Source organism: Pseudophryne corroboree, chromosome 6 (genome assembly GCF_028390025.1).
Source record: "Pseudophryne corroboree isolate aPseCor3 chromosome 6, aPseCor3.hap2, whole genome shotgun sequence".
Classification (NCBI taxonomy): domain Eukaryota; kingdom Metazoa; phylum Chordata; class Amphibia; order Anura; family Myobatrachidae; genus Pseudophryne; species Pseudophryne corroboree.
Window position 1 is genome coordinate 267,377,782 of NC_086449.1, and position 17,175 is coordinate 267,394,956.

The 17,175-nt window shown below is 47.7% G+C and overlaps 1 long non-coding RNA gene across 1 annotated transcript in view; it reads right to left on the minus strand.

The window, feature by feature from the left end:
- The window catches only part of LOC134932006 (uncharacterized), a 47,998-nt gene continuing 30,823 nt past the window's right edge, over window positions 1–17,175 (minus strand). The window contains exons 3-4 of the long non-coding RNA XR_010179219.1: window positions 383–421; window positions 1–175 (exon numbers count right to left, since the gene is read on the minus strand). This is a non-coding gene — a long non-coding RNA (uncharacterized LOC134932006). The remainder of the gene's footprint in view (window positions 176–382; window positions 422–17,175) is intronic.

The window sequence follows — 17,175 nt, forward strand, 5'->3', positions numbered from 1 at the left end:
TTTGCAGACATTTGATCCTCCTTGAAAGTCAATAGTGCCATATGCATCTGTAGAACTCTTCACTGTGCACTTCTGCACTGTCCACACATCTGATGTTGGTTGATAATCTGAGAGATTTATGCCAGTGTTTCCAGCATGAAGACTGTGTTCTCTGATTAGCCGACCACAGCAGCACCTAAAAACGCACTAACATTTACATGATGTTTTGTGTGACAGTATAACGGAGCAGTCATTTTTATAGGTACAATTTGCACAGTTTATATACCATCCCTCACTCTCTATACATTACATGATAAGCAGATATTGATAGTGTAACATGTCATGTCCATGGTCATCCTGATCTTCCCAGACAATACAATATTAATGATGCTTCATAACTTACCGGATAAGCTGCTGACAAATCTGACATCCCGGGATACATCTAATGAAATAAGGAAACAAGAGAAGGGGTGAGTAGTTACTCTCAGGGGTGGTTTGGAAATATAAAGAGTCTCAGGAAAACAATCTATAAGTGATCTCATGCAGGTATGTCCTACATAGAATAGGTAGGTGAAGCCAGTGGTAGCTGAAGCCAATAGATTATGCAGTATAAAGTAGAAACAAAATAGCATTGCTTTTGCCTACACGTACTTAAGAGTTAAGGTGTTACAACTTACAACCATGGGGTTAGGGGTGCCCTTACCCTTAAGAAGAAGTTCCACTCTCACAGTGCCCTCTGTACCTCTTCTTGCAGGCAAAGATCAAAACCACATACTTTTAAAATAAGAATTTACTTACCGATAATTCTATTTCTCATAGTCCGTAGTGGATGCTGGGGACTTCGTAAGGACCATGGGGAATAGCGGCTCCGCAGGAGACTGGGCACAAAAGTAAAAGCTTTAGGACTACCTGGTGTGCACTGGCTCCTCCCCCTATGACCCTCCTCCAAGCCTCAGTTAGGATACTGTGCCCGGACGAGCGTACACAATAAGGAAGGATATTGAATCCCGGGTAAGACTCATACCAGCCACACCAATCACACCGTACAACCTGTGATCTGAACCCAGTTAACAGCATGATAACAGAGGAGCCTCTGAAAAGATGGCTCACAACAATAATAACCCGATTTTTGTAACAATAACTATGTACAAGTATTGCAGACAATCCGCACTTGGGATGGGCGCCCAGCATCCACTACGGACTATGAGAAATAGAATTATCGGTAAGTAAATTCTTATTTTCTCTAACGTCCTAAGTGGATGCTGGGGACTCCGTAAGGACCATGGGGATTATACCAAAGCTCCCAAACGGGCGGGAGAGTGTGGATGACTCTGCAGCACCGAATGAGAGAAACTCCAGGTCCTCCTCAGCCAGGGTATCAAATTTGTAGAATTTAGCAAACGTGTTTGCCCCTGACCAAGTAGCTGCTCGGCAAAGTTGTAAAGCCGAGACCCCTCGGGCAGCCGCCCAAGATGAGCCCACCTCCCTTGTGGAATGGGCATTTACAGATTATGGCTGTGGCAGGCCTGCCACAGAATGTGCAAGCTGAATTGTACTACAAATCCCGCGAGCAATAGTCTGCTTAGAAGCAGGAGCACCCAGCTTGTTGGGTGCATACAGGATAACAGCGAGTCAGATTTTCTGACTCCAGCCGTCCTGGAAACATATATTTTCAGGGCCCTGACAACGTCTAGCAACTTGGAGTCCTCCAAGTCCCTAGTAGCCGCAGGCACCACCATAGGTTGGTTCAGGTGAAACGCTAAAACCACCTTAGGGAGAAACTGAGGACGAGTCCTCAATTCCGCCCTGTCCGAATGGAAAATCAGATAAGGGCTTTTACAGGATAAAGCCGCCAATTCTGACGCGCGCCTGGCACAGGCCAGGGCCAACAGCATGACCACTTTCCATGTGAGATATTTTAACTCCACAGATTTAAGTGGTTCAAACCAATGTGACTTTTGGAACCCAAAAAAACTACATTGAGATCCCAAGGTGCCACTAGAGGCACAAAAGGAGGCTGTATATGCAGTACCCCTTTTACAAACGTCTGAAACTTCAGGGACTGAAGCTAGTTCTTTTTGGAAGAAAATTGACAGGGCCGAAATTTGAACCTTAATGGACCCCAATTTCAGGCCCATAGACACTCCTGTTTGCAGGAAATGTAGTAATCGACCCATTTGAATTTCCTCCGTCGGGCCTTTCTGGCCTCGCACCACGCAACATATTTTCGCCAAATGCGGTGATAATATTTTTCAGTTACATCCTTCCTGGCTTTGATCAGGATAGGGATGACTTCATCCGGAATGCCTTTTTCCTTCAGGATCCGGCGCTCAACCGCCATGCCGTCAAACGCAGTCGCGGTAAGTCTTGGAACAGACAGGGTCCTTGCTGGAGCAGGTCCCTTCTTAGAGGTAGAGGCCACGGATCCTCCGTGAGCATCTCTTGAAGTTCCGGTTACCAAGTCCTTCTTGGCCAATCCGGAGCCACTAATACAGTGCTTACTCCTCTCCATCTTATAATTCTCAGTACCTTGGGTATGAGATGGCAGAGGAGGGAACACATACACTGACTGGTACACCCATGGTGTTACCAGAGCGTCTACAGCTATTGCCTGAGGGTCCCTTGACCTGGCGCAATACCTGTCGAGTTTGGTTAATAATCATGTGGAAGACTTCTGGGTGAAGTTCCCACTCTCCCGGGTGGAGGTCGTATCTGCTGAGGAAGTCTGCTTCCCAGTTGTCCACTCCCGGAATGAATACTGCTGACAGTGCTATCACATGATTTTCCGCCCAGCGAAGAATCCTTGCAGCTTCTGCCATTGCCCTCCTGCTTCTTGTGCCACCCTGTCTGTTTACGTGGGTGACTGCCGTGATGTTGTCCGACTGGATCAACCCCGGCTGACCTTGAAGCAGAGGTCTTGCTAAGCTTAGAGCATTGTAAATGGCCCTTAGCTTCAGGATATTTATGTGAAGTGATGTCTCCAGGCTTGACCATAAGCCCTGGAAATTCCTTCCCTGTGTGACTGCCCCCCCAGCCTCGCAGGCTGGCATCCGTGGTCACCAGGACCCAGTCCTGAATGCCGAATCTGCGGCCCTCTAGAAGATGAGCACACTGCAACCACCACAGGAGAGACACCCTTGTCCTTGGTGACAGGGTTATCCGCTGATGCATCTGAAGATGCGACCCGGACCATTTGTCCAGCAGGTCCCACTGGAAAGTTCTTGCGTGGAATCTGCCGAATGGGATTGCTTCGTAGGAAGCCACCATTTTTCCCAGAACCCTTTCATTGATGTACTGAGACTTGGCTCGGTTATAGGAGGTTCCCGACTAGCTCGGATAACTCCTTGACTTTCTCCTCCGGGAGAAACACCTTTTTCTGGACTGTGTCCAGGATCATCCCCTAGGAACAGAAGACGAGTCGTCGGAATCAGCTGCGATTTTGGAATATTGAGAATCCAATCGTGCTGCCGCAACACTACCTGAGATAGTGCTACACCGACCTCCAACTGTTCCCTGGATCTTACCCTTATCAGGGAATCGTCCAAGTAAGGGATAACTAAAATTCCCTTCCTTCGAAGGAGTATCATCATTTCGGCCATTACCTTGGTAAAAACCCGGGGTGCCGTGGACCATCCATACGGCAGCGTCTGAACTGATAGTGACAGTTCTGTACCACAAACCTGAAGTACCCTTGGTGAGAAAGGTAAATTGGGACATGAAGGTAAGCATCCTTGATGTCCCGAGACATCATGTAGTCCCCTTCTTCCAGGTTCGCAATCACTGCTCTGAGTGACTGAATCTTGAATTTGAACCTCCGTATGTAAGTGTTCAAGATTTTAGATTTAGAATCGGTCTCACCGAGCCGTCCGGCTTCGGTACCACCACAGTGTGGAATAATACCCCGTTCCCTGTTGCAGGAGGGGTACCTTGATTATCACCTGCTGGGAATACAGCTTGTGAATGGCTTCCAAAACTGCCTCCCTGTCAGAGGGAGACATCGGTAAAGCCGACTTTAGGAAACGGCGAGGGGGAGACGTCTCGAATTCCAATTTGTACCCCTGAGATATCCCTTGAAGGATCCAGGGGTCTACTTGCGAGTGAGCCCACTGCGCGCTGAAATTCATTGAGACGGGCCCCCACCGTGCCTGATTCTGCTTGTAAAGCCCCAGCGTCATACTGAGGGCTTGGCAGAGGCGGGAGAGGGCTTCTGTTCCTGGGAACTGGCTGATTTCTGCAGCCTTTTTCCTCTCCCTCTGTCACGGGGCAGAAATGAGGAACCTTTTGCCCGCTTGCCCACGAAAAGACTGCGCCTGATAATACGGCGTCTTCTTATGTTGAGAGGCGACCTGGGGTACAAACGTGGATTTCCCAGCTGTTGCCGTGGCCACCAGGTCTGAAAGACGACCCCAAATAACTCCTCCCTTTAATAAGGCAATACTTCCAAATGCCGTTTGGAATCCGCATCACCTGACCACTGTCGTGTCCATAACCCTCTACTGGCAGAAATGGACAACGCACTTAGACTTGATGCCAGTCGGCAAATATTCCGCTGTGCATCACGCATATATAGAAATGCATCTTTTAAATGTTCTATAGGCAATAATATACTGTCCCTATCTAGGGTATCAATATTTTCAGTCAGGGAATCCGACCACACCAACCCAGCACTGCACATCCAGGCTGAGGCGATTGCTGGTCGCAGTATAACACCAGTATGTGTGTAAATACATTTTAGGATACCCTCCTGCTTTCTATCAGCAGGATCCTTAAGGGCGGCCTCTCAGGAGAGGGTAGAGCCCTTGTTCTTACAAGCGTGTGAGCGCTTTATCCACCCTAGGGGATGTTTCCCAACACACCCTAACCTCTGGCGGGAAAGGATATAATGCCAATAACATTTTAGAAATTATCAGTTGTTATCGGGGGAAACCCACGCATCATCACACACCTCATTTAATTTCTCAGATTCAGGAAAACTACAGGTAGTTTTTCCTCACCGAAAATAATACCCCTTTTTGGTGGTACTCGTATTATCAGAAATGTGTAAAACATTTTTCATTGCCTCAATCATGTAACGTGTGGCCCTACTGGAAGTCACATTTGTCTCTTCACCGTCGACACTGGAGTCAGTATCCGTGTCGGCGTCTATATCTGCCATCTGAGGTAACGGGCGCTTTAGAGCCCCTGACGGCCTATGAGACGTCTGGACAGGCACAAGCTGAGTAGCCGGCTGTCTCATGTCAACCACTGTCTTTTATACAGAGCTGACACTGTCACGTAATTCCTTCCAACAGTTCATCCACTCAGGTGTCGACCCCCTAGGGGGTGACATCACTATTACAGGCAATCTGCTCCGTCTCCACATCATTTTTCTCCTCATACATGTCGACACAAACGTACCGACACACAGCACACACACAGGGAATGCTCTGATAGAGGACAGGACCCCACTAGCCCTTTGGGGAGACAGAGGGAGAGTTTGCCAGCACACACCAGAGCGCTATATATATATAGGGATAACCTTATATAAGTGTTTTTCCCCTTATAGCTGCTGTATCTTTAATACTGCGCCTAATTAGTGCCCCCCTCTCTTTTTTAACCCTTTCTGTAGTGTAGTGACTGCAGGGGAGAGCCAGGGAGCTTCCCTCCAACGGAGCTGTGAGGGAAAATGGCGCCATTGTGCTGAGGAGATAGGCTCCGCCCCCTTCTCGGCGGCCTTATCTCCCGTTTTTCTGTGAATTCTGGCAGGGGTTAAATGCATCCATATAGCCCAGGAGCTATATGTGATGTATTTTTAGCCATCTAAGGTGTTTATATTGCGTCTCAGGGCGCCCCCCCCCCCAGCGCCCTGCACCCTCAGTGACCGGAGTGTGAAGTGTGCTGAGAGCAATGGCGCCAGGGCCGTTTCTAGACAATTTGGCTCCCAGTGCCAGATTTCAAAATGCGACCCCCCCCCATTGCTATAAAAAAAAATTGCGTCCCCCCCCCCCATATAGCCAGAAAAAAGCATGCGCGCGCCGAAGGCGCGCGCGCTCCCGACAAGGCTGTGTGGCCTGATTGAAATGGGCGTGGCCTCATTACAGTGGGCATGGCCTCGTCTGATATCACACCCACCACAGGGGGAAAAAGTAAAAATAAAAAAGTCCCCTTTTTACACATTACACCAGGCAAGTGTCCCCATATTACACAGCGCGGCAGGCAGGTGTCCCCATTTTACAAAGTGCGGCAGGCAGGTGTCCCCATTTTACAAAGTGCGGCAGGCAGGTGTCCCCATTTTACAAAGTGCGGCAGGCAGGTGTCCCCATTTTACACAGTGCGGCAGGTATCCCCATTTTACACAGTGCGGCAGGTGCCCCCATTTTACACAGTGCGGCAGGTATCCATTTTACACAGTGCGGCAGGTGCCCCCATTTTACACAATGCGGCAGGTATCCCCATTTTACACAGTGCGGCAGGTGCCCCCATTTTACACAGTGCGGCAGGTGCCCCCATTTTACACAGTGCGGCAGGTGCCCCCATTTTACACAGTGCGGCAGGGGCAGGTGCCCCCATTTTACACAGTGCGGAAGGTATCCCCATTTTACACAGTGCGGCAGGTATCCCCATTTTACACAGTGCGGCAGGTATCCCCATTTTACACAGTGCGGCAGGTGTCAAGTGGGGGGAGTGAGGGGGGGGGGGTGAGAGAGAGAGAGAGAGAGAGAGAGAGAGAGAGAGAGAGAGAATGAATACTTACAACTTGCCGCTCTTCGGGTCCCGCGCGCCGGCCGCCTCCTCTGTCGATGGTTATCTCCAGTCCTCCTCTCTCTCCCCCCGAGCGCTCCTGCTCGGGGGGGGGGGCTTCGCGAAATGACGCGTTTGCGTCGTGACGTCACGACGCAAACGCGTCATTTCGCGAAGCCCCGCCCCCGAGCAGGAGCACTCGGGGGGAGAGAGAGGGAGGAGAGCAGTGGTCACAAAGTGCCACGGCGGGCGCCCCGTGCGGTTGCACGGCTCGCCCGCCGCTAGAAACGGCACTGAATGGCGCACAGCTGCGGTGCTGTGCGCTACCTTATTGAAGACAGGACGTCTTCTGCCGCCGATTTTCCGGACCTCTTCAGTCTTCTGGCTCTGTAAGGGGGCCAGCGGCGCGGCTCTGGGACCCATCCATGGCTGGGCCTGTGATCGTCCCTCTGGAGCTAATGTCCAGTAGCCTAAGAAGCCCAATCCACTCTGCACGCAGGTGAGTTCGCTTCTTCTCCCCTTAGTCCCGCGATGCAGTGAGCCTGTTGCCAGCAGGTCTCACTGAAAATAAAAAACCTAAAACTAAACTTTTCACTAAGCAGCTCAGGAGAGCCACCTAGTGTGCACCCTTCTCGTTCGGGCACAAAAATCTAACTGAGGCTTGGAGGAGGGTCATAGGGGGAGGAGCCAGTGCACACCAGGTAGTCCTAAAGCTTTTACTTTTGTGCCCAGTCTCCTGCGGAGCCGCTATTCCCCATGGTCCTTACGGAGTCCCCAGCATCCACTTAGGACGTTAGAGAAATATGTGTGACTTATTGTGAGTAAACCCTAGCATCAACAATTACTTTTTTAGGTTCAAAATCAATGTATATATTCCCATAAAAGCACCACGTAAAATAAATTTCAAGACAAAGCAGGTACAGAATTATACTGTTTTGGGTGACAATTTGGCCAGTATTACTAATAGATATATAATACAGACCGGGCCGGACTGGCCATCTGGCACTTCTGGCACATGCCAGAAGGGCCGATGGGCAGGTGCACCGATCCGGTCCCTTAGAGAGCCGGGAAGGCAACGCACAGCGCAGCCTCCGGCTCTCTGCTTCTGCCGCCCCCACCGGTCTCCATGGAAATGGGGGCATGCCGCGAGTCCATGCCCCCAGACTCGTGGCGCACCCAGGGCCGGCGCTACCATTAGGCAGCTGCCTAGGAGCGCCGGCCGCTGGACGGCGGCACTTAGTCAGCAGCACAACATGAGCAATGAGCGGCCGCCACTGTCCCCCTTCCCCGCAACCCACAGCACCAGTTTTGTTTTTGTGTTTTATGTTTCTGCGGGTTCCGGAGGGGCGGGAGGACTGAGGATAAGCGCCGGCTATTAATTAGAGGCAGCAGCCGCCTGCCCCTCAACCATCACAGCTGCCCGCCAGCAGCAGCAACGGGAGCAGTGCTTCCTCGCCAGCAGCAGCAGCCAAGCAATGTTAACCCTGACGTCACTATGAGCCGGGAGATGGCAGCAGCGGGGAGAAGTAATCCCTCCACTACTTCCTTGCCAGCGGTAAGATGCCGCCGCCCCTTTGATGCAGCTGTCCCTGCCTGGAGTCACACCCCGGGGAAGAGGTAATGACCAAAGTCTGCTGCCCTGGATGGAGGCGGAGACGGGTTGGATTTATGTATGAAGACCGTGTAAATATGGATGTATGTATATATGGAGGAAGTGTATGTGTGGGTGGATATATATATATATATATATATATATATAGAGGCAGAGTGTAGCTGTATGTATGTAGGCAGTGTATGGATGTATATATGTGCGTATGTATGTATGGAGGCAGTGTATGGATGGATGTGTATATGTACGGAGGCAATGTATGGATGTATATATGTATGTATGTACGAAGGCAGTGTATGGATGTTGTCGAAGTCAGAAAATATTACAACACATACATTGCGTACAAACACCACATAGATGGCCTCCGTGTGCATACGTGTTCGGCTGTGATTGCACATGTTCGCAATTTGCGTATGGTCGCTCCCGCGGTCCTGCGCATTAGAGCGTGGTATAAGTAATTACAGTGGAATTTGTACTCTCATGGAAAAGCCACAAAGACATATCATAAATCTAATCTATATATTGTATAAATCCCACACTGTCTGCTTTTTCTTCTAAATAGCATGAAGATCAGTCACACATAAATTAAAACTCACAGAGACTAAAATACAATGGCCTTATTTGCACTAGGCTTTGAGATTCTATGAAGAAGGCAAACACCTTTGTTTACTAGGATAGCCGAGTTTCTATTTAAAACAATAAGTACTGGATTGTCATTGTCTCACCTGAAGACAAAAACAAACGAAGAAACAATACCCAGTAACCGAAGCTGCGAGAAACTCAATTAGCAAATAGCTAACCAAGATACAAACCAGACATTTAGAAATCTGAGATATTAACATTCATAGTTTAAACTCTTGGAGATGTATGTGTTTGTATATATATATATATATATATATATATACATATATGTATATATACATATATATATATATATATATATATATATATATTTCCTAACAAATTGTAATAGCAGGAGTATGTGTGTGTGCATATATATATATATATATATATATATATGAGTATATGGATATATGTGGATATATGTATATCTTGAGGATGGAAATAGATAATCATATCATGTGTGGGATCATATTGTTCAGAGTCACGTAAACATTAATCTGATGGGAATAAGAATATTATTATATATTACCACATTAAGTTATTATGTATGATTAATGTGATGGGTTTAATTGGTTATGGGGCGGGAACTCAGATGGAAACAACAGAAAACCACATCTCAAGTCCTAGCCGTCGCCCACTTCTTGAGCTGACCAATGATCTCCGGTACACAGGATATGTCCCACCCCCGAAACAATGGAAGAAGAGCACACAGTGTCTATTGTATTAGGTTTTGGAAGAATTGTATAAAGAGAGCCTGCTGCAGGCCTGGTCAGATACAAGACTCACAAAGTTATCTATCTAGATGACAGAGGACCAGACTGGGTAGCGCGGCAAAATCCAATCACGTATGTACCATTGACTGTAGCCATTATTCTGTTATATTGTATTGTATTGTATTGTAACCCCCTTTCAGTAATAATATGCTGTGGTGTCGGAACCCAGCAGTTTAATTACAATCTGGTGTCGTGTCTTCCTTTCCTAAGGTTTAAAGTGTATTATTATCGCATTGCATAGCTGTTAAGGGTTTGCGGTGTATCTCTGGGTGTGTACGTGCTGTGTGTACTTTGTACCGTCAGCGCGGCGTTTGTACGCAAAGTCCATACACAGTACGGGACTCTTTACGCTAATAGCGTAAAGAGTACGTAGAGTGTGTATAAAGTATAGCGGCCGCAGCGGCTCCATGGTAAAGTGTATTTAAAGTGTGTTTAAGGTATAGCTTTCATCCCTGTATATAAATCAGCTTTATCAATTGGGGGCTCCGTCAGGGATTTCACATACTCACAGCCTAACAGGTCACAGCAGACTTAATCTATCAGCAAAAGGGTGGACAGAAAGTATCCTACGTAACCTTTTCTTGGTCGGTGGATACACTAAAAACCCTACTTGTGTGCTGATCAGATTACGTCTGCTCTGTATGGTTTGTAGAGATGCTGGTAGAACCCATAAAGTAAACAGGAAAAAAGCTATTTAAAAATCTGATTTTTTTTTTTGGCGCCAAAAGCGTACACAACAAAAGGCACCCATACCCTTTGTATACCCTCTCACATTGTTGCCATAAGACTCAAATTGTTAGATTAATTTAGATCTGTGTGAAACCGGTTACATTTTGTTGCTATATAGTTAAAGCTAAAATAAATGGTTAAGGAAGTAAGTGTAAAGCACAAACGTAGTCTGGCCTGGTTGTAAAGGTAAATACAGAAAGAAACTGTGCTGTGTTAAGTGAGCGATTATAGTTAGTATTGCTCACATTTATAGAAGTTGTGTGATTTGTTTTATTGCATACGCACATTGGTACACGTGGTACGGAACGTGAGGACAGCGTACAAAAGCGTGCACGTGGCGCAAGGCTGCCCACGTGGCATAGAGGTACGCACGGTTGCGTAATTACGCAAGGTTGCGTAGGGTTGTGTGCGCATAATAAACCCACACGATAGTTCATTTAGTTTAAAGGTGGGACAGTAGCCATGCTACAATAGCACAAAACTGCCCGGTTTGTAAAGCAGATTAGTATAAAAAAAAATTTTTTAAATTGCCTCTGGGGTAAAGCTGCCAACCTGAATGAATCCAAATTTTCTGTACAGAAAAACAAAGTGTATTTGAGTGAGCGAACGTAGGAGTGAGTGGATATTTGAACCCAGGGAATTCGGGATCCCGTCGTGTGGTACATCAAGAAAAGTGGAGGCTTGGTGGCGTGAGGCGGCTGACTCACGTTAGTATAAGGTTTAATATGCAAATTGTGAGGTGATTTGCAAAGGAGCGTGATAGTGCATAATTACTGCAAAGTATTGAAGTAAAAAGGTTTTTGTATTACGCTCCGGGCTGAGGGTCACAGTTTGTACATTGACCCGTGGTTGTACGGCAGATAGGTAACAAGTACCTATACGCTGTGCAATTGGACCGCGCGTTTGTGGGTGCGATATATACAGCGTGACTTGATATCCCTTTACGAACTTTTGCGTAAAATCTCGGTATCATTAGCGCTGTGTAGAGCATACGCAAGCGTGATTTGTGTATAAGTGTATAGGGAGTTTTCGCTGGTTTCTTTTAGGAAAATCTCCAGCAGTGTATATTCACTGGAATAGGTAAGTCACTCCTAAACACTTCCAGTGAATAGAAACCAGATAGGGGCCTCACTGGGTTCGTGGTGGTCACTATTGAAGTGAGTCGTGGTACTCAGCGGAGAAGGAGTGGGTGAAAGCGCTCTAAGAACTTTCACCGTCTATTCGTATTGTGCATTGGGGATTGCGTAAAAAGGAAAAAGTCCGCGATGGGATCCAATTGCACAAGCGGTGGACGTTTTGTAGCCAGGGTTCAGGTTGAAGAGCCACGGCCCAAGGGGTCAGCGAGGTTTGTTATGTGTGGTAAATATGGATCACACACGGAAGACTTTTTGTCTGAATGGGTACGTGTGAGGATATTGGGTTCAAAATCACTCAGTCACGGTGGTAGATGAAAACCAACAGTGGTTTATTGACAGAATAGGTTATAACACAGCTCAGCACACTTCTGTGATCCAATTCTACACGACAATCCCTCCTGGAGCTCCTGACAGAACATTACTTCTTAGTCAGTCTCCTGCCTCTCTCTCTACCTCTGTCTCACGTCCCCTCTTTGCTATTATCAAACCTTTGTCTTTCCTACAATAAGGCGACACCCCCAGACAGTTTCAGAGCAACCCTAGTTTCACATGCCCAGGCATGTCCCCTAGGCCACAATAGATGTTAACTAAAGTAACCTTACTTAATCTGATTGTGTGGCCTGGAATCCATTGTGTGGGGAAGAATGAGGGGGGTGTATGGCCTGACATCTGAGACTGGCTGTATCTTCCCAGACAGAGCAAATACATAGGTTATCTGATCGTCACATGGGGAAACATTATTTTACAAACTATAGCAGAATAACCAATACATTCATATATATACATTGAAAACATAACTGTACCCTTGTAACAATAATATCATACAATATAATACAATATTGCCTAACATATAACTAATAACATATTGGCAATTGGTGAAGTCCATGTGTAGGACCAGGGCTAGGAAAGTAACCACGTGTCTTTTACCACTGAGCGACACGACGCGCCAGCTGTGTCATCACATGTCGTCACATTACCTTCCCCTACTTTCTCGCCCTGTGTCCTAAGTAGCTTAAGCTTGCTGAGCGCAGTGATGCTCTTCTACATCAGACAGTCTGTGCCCCATCATAACGGGTGGTCTTCTGTTTGCCGGCGGTCGGGCTCCCGGCGCTCAGTATACCGGCGCCGGGAGCCCGACAGCCGGCATACCGACAATTATTTTCCCTCGTGGGGGTCCACGACCCCCATAGAGGGAGAATAAAATAGTGTGGCGCGCGTAGCGCGCCACCGTGCCCGTAGCGTGGCGAGCGCAGCGAGCCCGCAAGGGGCTCATTTGCGCTCGCCAAGCTGTCGGTAAGCCGGCAGTCGGGCTCCCGGCGCCGGGATGCTGGTCGCCGGGAGCCCGACCGCCGGCCAGCCGTAGTGAACCCATCATAACAATGACTGGCTGGTTTCTCATGTGGGTCTGGTGGTTTTTGGGAATAGCACTTTACAGTTTGTACGGAGCCCACCAGCGTCCCAGGTCCAAAGTCTGTGGTAATTGTCATGAGGCTTGTGTGGGAATTTCTTTCCCCGGTCTGGTGGGTGTGTGGCCCACAGTACATAACTCAATACAGTCTTACCAGGGTCTGGTGGAAACGTGATCAGCAGTACATAGTTCTTGTATTTCCCCCCGGTGTCCCATCCAAATACATTAATCAAAGTCCCCTTTGTAGAGAGCCGCTGGGTTGGGGTAACAGCATGTGCAACAGTATAATTCAGTAAGTCCAATAACTGCACCTGGGGACTTAATAATTCCCCTACACCCAACTGGGTAACCTCACATTTCAAATAGTCACAATTTTCCTCCATAAACTAAATCTGATCTCTGGGGCCCTCACTCTCCCTCCCCAACCATGTATTCCCTGGGAACCCCACTTCCATCACCTCTGGTGCATCAGGACAGTGGCTTCCCTCCCCCAAACATGAACCACGGGTATGGTAATTGTCAGGGCACAATGGGGATTCCTTCATGCCAGAAGTTTCTTCTGTGCTATCCTGGGTAAATGCTTCCTCCAGCCTGGCTAGCTGGGTAACTTGTGGGATCCTACTCTGAGTCTTGTATGCTTTGGCCTGGAGTACAATCTGCTCAGCTTCCTTGTGTGTATCCACCAACTCGACCATCGTTGTACTGGAACATGGATGTAGGTTCACCGGGACAGTGGCATTACCTTCTCCATTCACTGCTACATGTACTGGCTGACCACCATTGTCCTGGTTAGAGTCAGTCATTTCACCTTGCACACAATGCCAGTCCAAAACACATTCAGGTGCCCTAGAGTAGAGCAACATGTTCCCTTCCAGTTCCTGAGCTGATGCTATTTTCACCAGGTCTGATACCTGGATTTTCTCTGAGTCACAGGGAAGATTCTGGCATTCAGACTGCAGCTCCTTACCATCAAGTTCACTGAATGAGAACAGACCTCCAGAATCTTCTGGGAGAGATGCAATTGCTGGAGATACACTGGGCCCTTCCTGAACATCCTTTTCTGATAAAATAACTGGGGCAGCCATGAACATAGCTTCACAATAGGCCTCCCTCAGCCGAATATGCTGATCAGCCTGAAGTGAGACCCTGTCTGCACTAGCCATGCTTATAGTTGGGACATTGCCACCTACTGCTGCCCTCGCAGAGATCTCCTCTTCCACCTCTGCCAATAGGAAGGCATAGTGCATCTTCTCCTGGGGTGTTTGGATGACAGACCCCACTTCCTTCTCATTTTCAGTAGCCTCCCCCAAACACAACACTGTAAATGGCTCAATAGCCAGGACTGGTTGGTGCTCACCTGAAGGATTCCCTTGGAGGCTCTGTTGCTGAAGTGGTGGTCGGGTGATAGTGGCAACTTCTTCCTCAATGTCTCGCTGGCACTCTGGGATGGTTTCTATATCCTCCAAGCCTGCAAATGGCCAGTTGTAACACAGCTCAGGCCGGTCACTGAGTGTTTCACTGTGACATTCCCCCAGGGACAAGAGAACGGGTTGCAGACAGTGCTTCCTTGCATCCACCTGGTCAAGGTCGTTCTTTTCCAGTGTAACATACTGGGCAGACAGTTCTTGACACTCTCTCACTAAGTCCTCATCCTCCATCTCAGCAAAAGGGAAGTTGTAGTGCAGTTCCTCCTGGGGTGCCTGGATTGTGCTCACTGCTGTCTTCACTTCGTGTGCTTCCTTCCGTATAGACCACTGGGCAACTTCTTCCCTTGGGTATGGGAGAAGCTGTTGCAGGTGGTGCCTTTCCACATCCACCCTGTAACACTGGCCTCGCCATGCTGGGGTATCCAGGGGCCCCCGATCCAATGCCACTTCCTCTGGCTCTGTCCGGGAAGACAATTTACTCTGCACTTGCCCTTCCGTCTCTGTATATTGTATCCTTTGTGTCATTTGGGCCACTGTGGCGATCACTTCCTCCCTGAATTCCTCAAACTCTGGCTCCCCCAGCAGATTCCATGTGGCTGCTTCACTTCTGCAGTGCATGAACGCATTCCCCAGATGACACAACTTGTCCTGTATGCTGGATACTCTCCACCTGCTGATTTCCCACTGAGCTTCATTCCAGTACTCCCAAATGTACTGCATTTTGGAAACTATAAATAAAAGATCCGGCTTCTCAGCCTGCCGATATGCTGACAAACTTCCAACCACAAGCTCCACTGCCCTGGTTCCATTACTGGTCTCCTCCGCTGAGGCCTCGACCATATCCTCCTCTTCCTCCTTATCACAAGGGTGCTCAACGTCCCATTGAGCCAGTTTTCCAATTAGGGATTCCTTGGTATCCACTGTATTAAACTCAATCCGTCTTGCTCGACAGAGGTCCTGTAGTTGATCCTTCTTGCTGTAACGGTAGCATAGCGGGGCGGAATCCATTGCCTGCTGTGGTTTATACCTTTCTGCTGGTGTCTTGAGTGATCCCACTGCTGCCGCCAAATGTGAGGATATTGGGTTCAAAATCACTCAGTCACGGTGGTAGATGAAAACCAACAGTGGTTTATTGACAGAATAGGTTATAACACAGCTCAGCACACTTCTGTGATCCAATTCTACACGACAATCCCTCCTGGAGCTCCTGACAGAACATTACTTCTTAGTCAGTCTCCTGCCTCTCTCTCTACCTCTGTCTCACGTCCCCTCTTTGCTATTATCAAACCTTTGTCTTTCCTACAATAAGGCGACACCCCCAGACAGTTTCAGAGCAACCCTAGTTTCACATGCCCAGGCATGTCCCCTAGGCCACAATAGATGTTAACTAAAGTAACCTTACTTAATCTGATTGTGTGGCCTGGAATCCATTGTGTGGGGAAGAATGAGGGGGGTGTATGGCCTGACATCTGAGACTGGCTGTATCTTCCCAGACAGAGCAAATACATAGGTTATCTGATCGTCACATGGGGAAACATTATTTTACAAACTATAGCAGAATAACCAATACATTCATATATATACATTGAAAACATAACTGTACCCTTGTAACAATAATATCATACAATATAATACAATATTGCCTAACATATAACTAATAACATATTGGCAATTGGTGAAGTCCATGTGTAGGACCAGGGCTAGGAAAGTAACCACGTGTCTTTTACCACTGAGCGACACGACGCGCCAGCTGTGTCATCACATGTCGTCACATTACGTATGACTGACAAAGATAGGGTACCATTCCCTAGGGTGGGCAGCTTTGAACCAGAGGTATTACAGAACTTAAGGATAAGGATATGTCTGATAAAATACAAGAAACAAAGGATTAGACATACAGATTGTTTAAATTTATGGCAACAGGAGGGGGATGTGCAAAGGGAATTAGCTCGCGCAGCAGGTTCCAAACCTAGCGGGAAAACAATGGCGACTGCACCACCAGCACCATATATTGTGGGGGAGAAAGTGGCTACAGACAATGGTACATTGGTACAGGATAGGAGAGTAATTGATAAATGTACTAACGCTAACCCTTGCCAGTTGTATCCCATTTTAAATTTTCCCCAGGACTGCGAGCAGGAAGATGAGCTCAGCACGATATCGGCACTCTCTCTAGCAGCCACCATACAGGACACTCAGGTGGGCACGGCCCAACCAACAAGAGCAGTAGTCAGGCCCCCTAGCGGAGGGATAAGTGAGGTTGTGTCCACGGGTAAGTACAGTACCATACATTATGCAGAGACAATAGCTCCCCACATTGTAGAATCAAACCAGAATGATGTAACTGAATTAAATCCTGTCAGGGTGATTGCAGTCCCCAATGGGAAGACTGACGCTCAGGGAGTCACTCCCATCAGGAACATTGCCATGCACTGTCCCTGGTCCCGAGCAGAGTTAAGGTCAATTATGTCAGAATTTCACGATCCCAGAAAAGATCTAGTCGCATTCCAGAGGTTCATTAAAGAGTTAGGTAATGCCAATGAACCCAAGAACAAAGATTGGCGAACACTGCTACAGGTATGTTTACCCTCAAATATTGACCCCGCAAAATTCATAACTGATTATAAGTTAGACGCAGAAGTACCTCTCACTGATGTATACAATCAGGAGAATGTACGGCAAATCAATCTGCAATTAGGAGTATATTTCCCTACTGTTGTCAAATGGAATAAAATCTTTTCCATAAGACAAAAGGAAGGTGAAATGGCAT